The following is a 7,500-nucleotide window of genomic DNA, read 5'->3' on the forward strand; positions in this document are numbered from 1 at the left end:
CATAGACCAAGGAGTATAAGTGACAACCGGTTGAAACATTGCATAACATTCTGTCTTTGTGTATATTATTACATCGAATTAAATTTACCTTATGATGGTTAGTGTTATGATTCTTATCGCCATTTCAATTATTCAAAACATGAAAATGCATAAACTTAGAATTCTCTCCTACCAAGAAACAAAAATCTAAGAAACTAATGGATATAACATATTTGCATAAAGATTGGTATTCAAATGAATTCAATACTGCCAGTCAAGTGTTTTAATCTCTGTTAGAGTCATATTCTCTTAATAAAAAGTTAATTCCAGTGGCAAATCTATTGATAGTGAGAGATAATAGTCGATTTATTCGCTTCTTAAAATGATAATGACTAGAAGGAAATCAAAAGAATGGACTCCAAATTAAGGATTTTATAAATTGCCATCTTTCTTTTACGAGACTCTCAAGTAAGAATTTATGGCGTTAATTCACTGTTATGGCTTCTTCCTTTCACCTTTATTGCTTTTTTAACAAGGTTTAACGAGGAAATTTTCCGCGTTGGTTTATATACATTTCCCTTTTATCTTTTATCTATTATCTCAAGTTTCTCCTGAATAACTCGATAACTTATCCGGTTAGATATCGTTAGAATACATTTCGTTATCAAGAGGTAAATATTAACCTATGCTTTTAGCTCGTCATAATAATAGTATAAGAGTTTATTTTAAGCTGAAAATTTATTACTAAATGCATGAAAACATTATGGCCAAATCTTGCTTCGGATTCTATGCCCTTCCAGAAAAAAAAATAATTGGGGTTATTTTTACGATGAATTACTCACTCATTTTAACGAACAATCGAAGCAGAATAAATAAGCGAAGGAGAGGAAAATAGATAAAAATAAAGCACAAGTCATGTTCAATTAAAACACACAAAGGGTTCTGGAGGCTTTTTATCTGAAGATCATAGAGAGGTTTTTTGTCAGAGTGCAACTGATTTTGATCCCGAAACACTACAGAGCACAAGTGACTTCAAAACCTCGTGCACGAAAAGCGTGAAAAAATGGAGCAGAGGTTTTAACATGCAGCCACTGAAAAGCTCCAAATTCAAAGGTAACTAGAAAAGCAATCTGAAAGTGCAGACCTCCGCCACGGTAACTTATTTCTCGAAACCAGCTTGCCTTTCCCTGAATCAATTAAGACCGTGGGAGCATTTGAAGTAGGTGTGACAACTGTGGGCAAACATGGGGTTAAGTTAGGGTTAATACGGTCGACCTTGACCTTGACCTTTGACCTAGGACTTTCAAAATTGAATCACTTCCACGTTTCAAGATATAGATTAATCCCTGAAAGTTTCACGACTCTATGAGTAAAATTGTGGCCAGGAAGTTGTTCACAAACAAACTGACAAACGGACAAACAGGGGCGAAAACATAACCTCCTCCCAACTTCGTTGACGGAGGTAACTATATAAATCACAATGAAAACTAGCAAGATGTAAAAACGAACAAAAATAAAGAGAACAAAATCCACGAATATAGAAAGGGAATGTGTTTTTTTTCTTTATTAATAAGAAGCTATTTTATCGAGCGAAAAAAAATCTGCCACAATAATACCCTGCAGTTACTGTTCAGGTCTTTAAGCCTGAACCGTCACTCTCTGCTTGTGTGATGTAACAAATGGGAATCTGGATTCGGTAAATCACCATCTGACACCAGGCATTGAAGTCCAATAAGTTTCTGCCACATGTTACAAGAAGCCAATCAATAATTTACTGCAGTGGTGTAGTGGGCGAGGCGGGAAAGAAGGTGAGAAGGATATCTGGAAATATCTGGAACACTTTAGGATGACTTCTGAGCTTTTATTTACTCTTGGGCTGGGAATATTTTCCAATCTTTCTGTAGCTGCTAATTCAAAGATTCTTTCATCGACTGGATTTTATCTAATATACATACACACATATATACTGTATATATATATATATATATATATATATATATATATATATATATATATATATATATATATATATATATATATATATATATATATATATATACGCACACACACACATATATATATATATACAGTATATATATATATATATATATATATACACACACACACACATATATATATATATATATATATATATATATATATTTGCATATATATATATATACACATGAATATATATAAAAAAGTAATTTTATACACACACACACACACACATATATATATATATATATATATATATATATATATATATATATATATATATACTGTATATATACACTACATGTGTTTAACATTCAATTAGAAACCGTATTTATCCTAAACATTCCAAGTTTAAATGTAAATGCTTGACTACAATGCTTGTTTTCGTGGAATATTTCAAAAACGTGTAACGAAATGCATCCATTTAGGATTCCTTTTTACTTCATGTTTTTGAAACGAAGTTCCCCTTTTCGTTTTTTCACAGCTTTGGAAATTCATTAATCCTGATGGAAGGGGGAATTATAAGCAGCACTGATTAATGATTAAAACTCCCTCTTTTTAAGTGGCTGTTGTAAGTTTGCTGTTCGAAGTTTAAAGGTTCGTCAGTTACAGAGAGAGAGAGAGAGAGAGAGAGAGAGAGAGAGAGAAGACTGCATCTCAGCATTTTAGTAGCTTTCAGTATTTTGTCGGACGAACGTATAATTGGAAATAGAATTTTTGATCTAGTTATGAGTTATGTCAGAGGAATAATTCCACGAAAATGAACTGATTTAAAAGACATTAACAATCGGAATTGATGGCAATTACAGAGAATATCGTTATCTTTTATCGACGAAAAGATACCTTACGAATAGATATCCTCATTCCTCTAATGTAATAACAAACAGCTTCGATACGAATATGGTTTGTTTTACACTCAAGATCCGTATTATCGCATCTAGCAGCTGCAACAGTTGATGTTGTTTATCAGAGTTTATTAGTGGTTGTGGTAGCCTATAGGAAACGTCTCTGCTTTGCGATCAAATGGACTGAGGTTCAAGACCCGCTCAAGCTCCATAGATTTTTGCAGTGTTTGCAAACTCACCATCCTTGTGAGCTAAGGATGAGGTTTTTGTGGAACCTTTAGGTCTACCTGCTGAGTCATCATCAGCGATTGCCTGGCTCTCCCTGGTCCTAGCTTTGATGGAGAGGGGGACTGGGCGCAGATCATAAATATATATGGTCCGTCTTTAGGACATTGTCCTGCTAAGGCCCTGATACTGTCCCTTGACTCTGACATTCACGAGCGACCTTTAAACCTTACGTGGAGAAGCATCCGCAGTCAATAGCTAAGGTATATTTGTAACGCTTGTCGTAATATGGGAGACGATCGAGGGGACTCTGAGTTATCTAAGTTCGTTTCTATTTGTTTCAAGGTTTATAGCTAATGTGAATTCTGATATCAAAGCTCTTTTGTTGTCAGCATTAAAACAATTTTCTAACTTTGTTAGAACACAGTACTTTTGTCAGACACTTAATGCGCTTTTGGTTATGGATAGAGGTGTACCGTTCATGAGTAAAGTATACAAATTTTATTGTAAATTGTTCATGGTTTTAATATTTCATGTACCACTAACAAAGAGAGATTTTCTTTATTCTCGAATACATAGTTTCAAACATAAAAAATGCTGACATACTGACATGTAAGCAATAAAACACGTCGTCACAAAAACGAATGTTAAAATGAGAACGAAATCTTATGGCTCATTTTTCTTTGGATGTTCTAAAATCACCAACTGCAACTCATCTGAGACAAAGCAGAACCCATTGTTCCGCTAAATGAGAATGAACTACTAGTTTCGACGTTACGAAGAGAGAGAGAGAGAGAGAGAGAGAGAGAGAGAGAGAGAGAGAGAGAGAGAGAGAGAGAGAGAGAGAGAGAGAGAGAGCCGTCATCCATTTTTTGGATTACTTAGGCCTATGTTTGTTTACCTGGAAGAGTTATTGGCAACCATTCTATGGTATCCTTTTCACTAAGAGCTTGATGGTTAAGGGAAATAAGACGTTCTGGAGCGTTTGATTTCATACTATGAGACAAGTTTCACAATATGAATTGTTTTTTAGCTATACCCTCCCTTTCAAAATTTAAAGATTTTCATATAATGGTCATGGGCAGGAGAATTTGATCAAAATACCACTCTAAAAAATCCCGTTATCCACAAATGATGGAAAGCATAGCTATGGTATTGGACATTGGGAGCTACTTCATAAAAACAGATCTGTTCTGCCTGTCATTCTTTTCATGGAAGTGGCTTTTGGTACCATAGGAGATTCGAGAAAGGGATGTTTCATATTCAGAGCTTAGTTAGTTCAGTACTTGACTTTAGAACTATAAAAACAAGATAAAAACCACGATATTTGTTTATAAACATTACGACTTGAAACGCGATCGTAACGGGTGAAAAATCAGAACGAAGTTATTTTTTTATTTTGCAGAACGTGGCCTATTTGTAAAAAAAAAAATGGATGATTTGAAGAAAACTTTAGATTTCAACATTGAAATATGTAATGATTTTTGTATTCCTAATCAATAAGAGTAAGTTTCCGTCATCATTGTCATAAGTGACTTTACGTTTTTATTTACTCTTTCAGTTTCCTACTTTGAAATTTTTCAAGATAATGCTATCAATGTTCTTCACTGTGTAATAATGGCGGCATGAAAAGAGAGAAAGCTGCACCACACATTACTACGGAGACGCGAGATATCTTTCTCTTTCCTTTCTCCGTCTTTCTAATTCTTCCTCCTCCTCCTTCTCGCGACGTCGTTTTTTATTCGGATGTGTTCTCATCCTCAAAGGAAGCTACTTCCATGCGTCCCTAGGATGACATGGTTCCGCCATTATCAAACCACTCACCAACCATGAAGATGGAGATGAACGTGAAATATTCCGCTAAGAATAATATTGGCTTACGGTGACGCCTCTTGGAATGTTTCTGTTCAATGTGGGATAAATATGACACGAAATATTAGCACCATACATCCAGTCTACACGTTAAGTGCTTCTTTGTTAATATGTTTTGACGTTCCACACATCCAAACACAAGATCATTTCTCAGGATTTCTAAATGAGAATGTGTTAAAGGTCTCTGTTAAGGGTACAGAAAGGGAAGATTTGTGTCATCATTTAGCAGAAGAAGAAGAAGAAGAAGAAGATTTAATTCCAAAGGAACGACAGACTCATCTTTCGAGTTCTAGAGGAAAATAAGAGGAAAAATAAAAGCAGATGGACAGAAATCATGTCAGCTAACTCATAATCTACACATGGATTGTGGTTACTTCTTGGAAATGTCCCTACCTTGCGTTCTGTCGGACTGGGTTTCGAGTCCCACTAAAGCTCGATAGTTTCTTGTAGTGTCTGAAACCTAACCATTATTATGAGCTAAGGATGAGGGTTTTGGGGGAGCCTTTAGGTCTACCAGCCAAGTCATCAGCAGCCATTGCCTGGCTCTCCCTTGTCCTAGCTTGGGTGTAGGGTGCTTGGTCGCTGATTATGTGTATATGGTCACTCTCTTGCCTCTGCCATTCATAAGCGGCCTTGAAACCTTAAACATGGTGGCGTAGTAGTTTTCGGTTGCTTCAAATTAAGACAGCTAGCCTTGTACCGACACGGTCTCTTGCTCATAAAGCATCTCGTAACGGCGAAGAAGGTCTTAAACGGCTTATCCAGAAGAGAAAGAACTCCCTCCTTTCGTTTAAAGGAACAATGATAGAAATTTCAATCTTTAAGACTATAATTTCTATTTTCTAAATTTGTTGGAGTAATCATATTTTTCGTTATTGCTCCATCTTTTTTAAACTTCATAATTTCATATATGGTTTTGTAAACTTGAAATTAATATAGTTTCCTTTTCTCATTTCACTATTAAAATCATGAAGGTTCTGAAGAATTTTCAAATGCTTTTTTTAATCGTAAGCTCAAACCATCTTATATCTTAAGCTAAGAATTGTTTAATTAGTTTCAAGAACTTTCATCAGTCTGTATCCCTGTAGTAAAATAAGGTAACTGATATATACGTAAGTGGAAAAACGTTTTCTCTTCACATACGAAGTCTAACTTTTATTGAGCAACGTGAAATTATAAAATAATTCTCTTCTTATTGAAATACGTAAAATTATAGTCCTTTTCCTTTTATTGAGGTACGGGGAATAATTGACTTTTTTTTAACACAGGAGGACGAGAAAGAAAAAAAAGGAGATAAAAAGAATGAAAAGTTTAACCATACAAAAACGCATATTTCACATGTGTGTGGCACAAACAAGCATAACTGAGTTTGGAATATGCAAATAAGATACCACTCGAGTAATATCTTCGTGAATAATCTGCAGTAAAGATAATAGAGACGAATTTCAAGCTGACATAAGAACCACCATTCTGCAGAAGAGGCCAGAAAAAAAGAGCTTTTGTTCATTACAACTGAAATGAGAAATTTTCCAAGATCTTATGCATAAAACCCCAAGGCCAAAATCAGGTGGTAAAAAAAAAAAAAGTGCTTTTGATAAAGAAAAGAAAATGTTTTGGAAGGATTTTGGAAATAAAGGAATATATAAAAAAACAAACGCAGAAGCTATGATGAGCCTACCAATCCTTTTAATCAATTAGGAAATAACATCAAAATCATCAGTAATGTTTACCTAACCCCGTGTTATGGAAAACAACATTATAAAAGCGCTCATAAATATAGCCTGAAATTTCATAATACAGGTAATTATTTATGAATCATAAACATTATTCATATTTCTGCTTGAAGAGGTCATATCCGTATAACTATTTTCCACAAAGGAGTCTTTTTAAAATGCGAACGAGTTTAACTGGATAATTCGCATAAGATATATTAATAATTAATGGTTATTCATAAATTAGGAATTTTTAGCGTAAATATTTATGAGATGTTTAGCCTGTTACATTTTCATAACCTAGACAAGACGATAAAAGGAATTTTTTAAAACGACGAATCTTACCAACAAAATCATAGGCCTTTTCAACTTTTGGAAAAATGGAAGATTATGAGTAAGGAAACATAGAAGCAGGAAGAGAATTTCAAAGCGTGTCTGTAAAGTTAAAGATGCAGTTAACGAAGTATGCAATCTGATTATTACCTTTTTACGGCCATATTTTATTTATTTTCAAGTTACTTAAAGTACTTGTATATGTAAAAAGATATACGTTATGGCAAATGTGCCACAAAAATAGTGAGACGGAAATCTTCAATATATATTACTCGACACAATGTTTTGTGTGATTAAAAGTATTAGTTACACATAAAAATATGTCTGAATTTGTAATATGTTATTATCGCAATAACTATGGCGTAGTCAACTGAGGTATGAAGATGAAAAAAAAAATTACAGGAAAAAGTGTAATTCATGTAATGACTTCAGATAATGTGCTTGGTGATGCAAGAAATGGGATTAATTAAAGCTCATTTTAGTTTTAATTACTACATATTTCTTTCTCATAAATGTTTATATTATTAGGGTAAAAT

Source organism: Palaemon carinicauda, chromosome 4 (assembly GCF_036898095.1).
Source record: "Palaemon carinicauda isolate YSFRI2023 chromosome 4, ASM3689809v2, whole genome shotgun sequence".
In the NCBI taxonomy this organism is placed as follows: domain Eukaryota; kingdom Metazoa; phylum Arthropoda; class Malacostraca; order Decapoda; family Palaemonidae; genus Palaemon; species Palaemon carinicauda.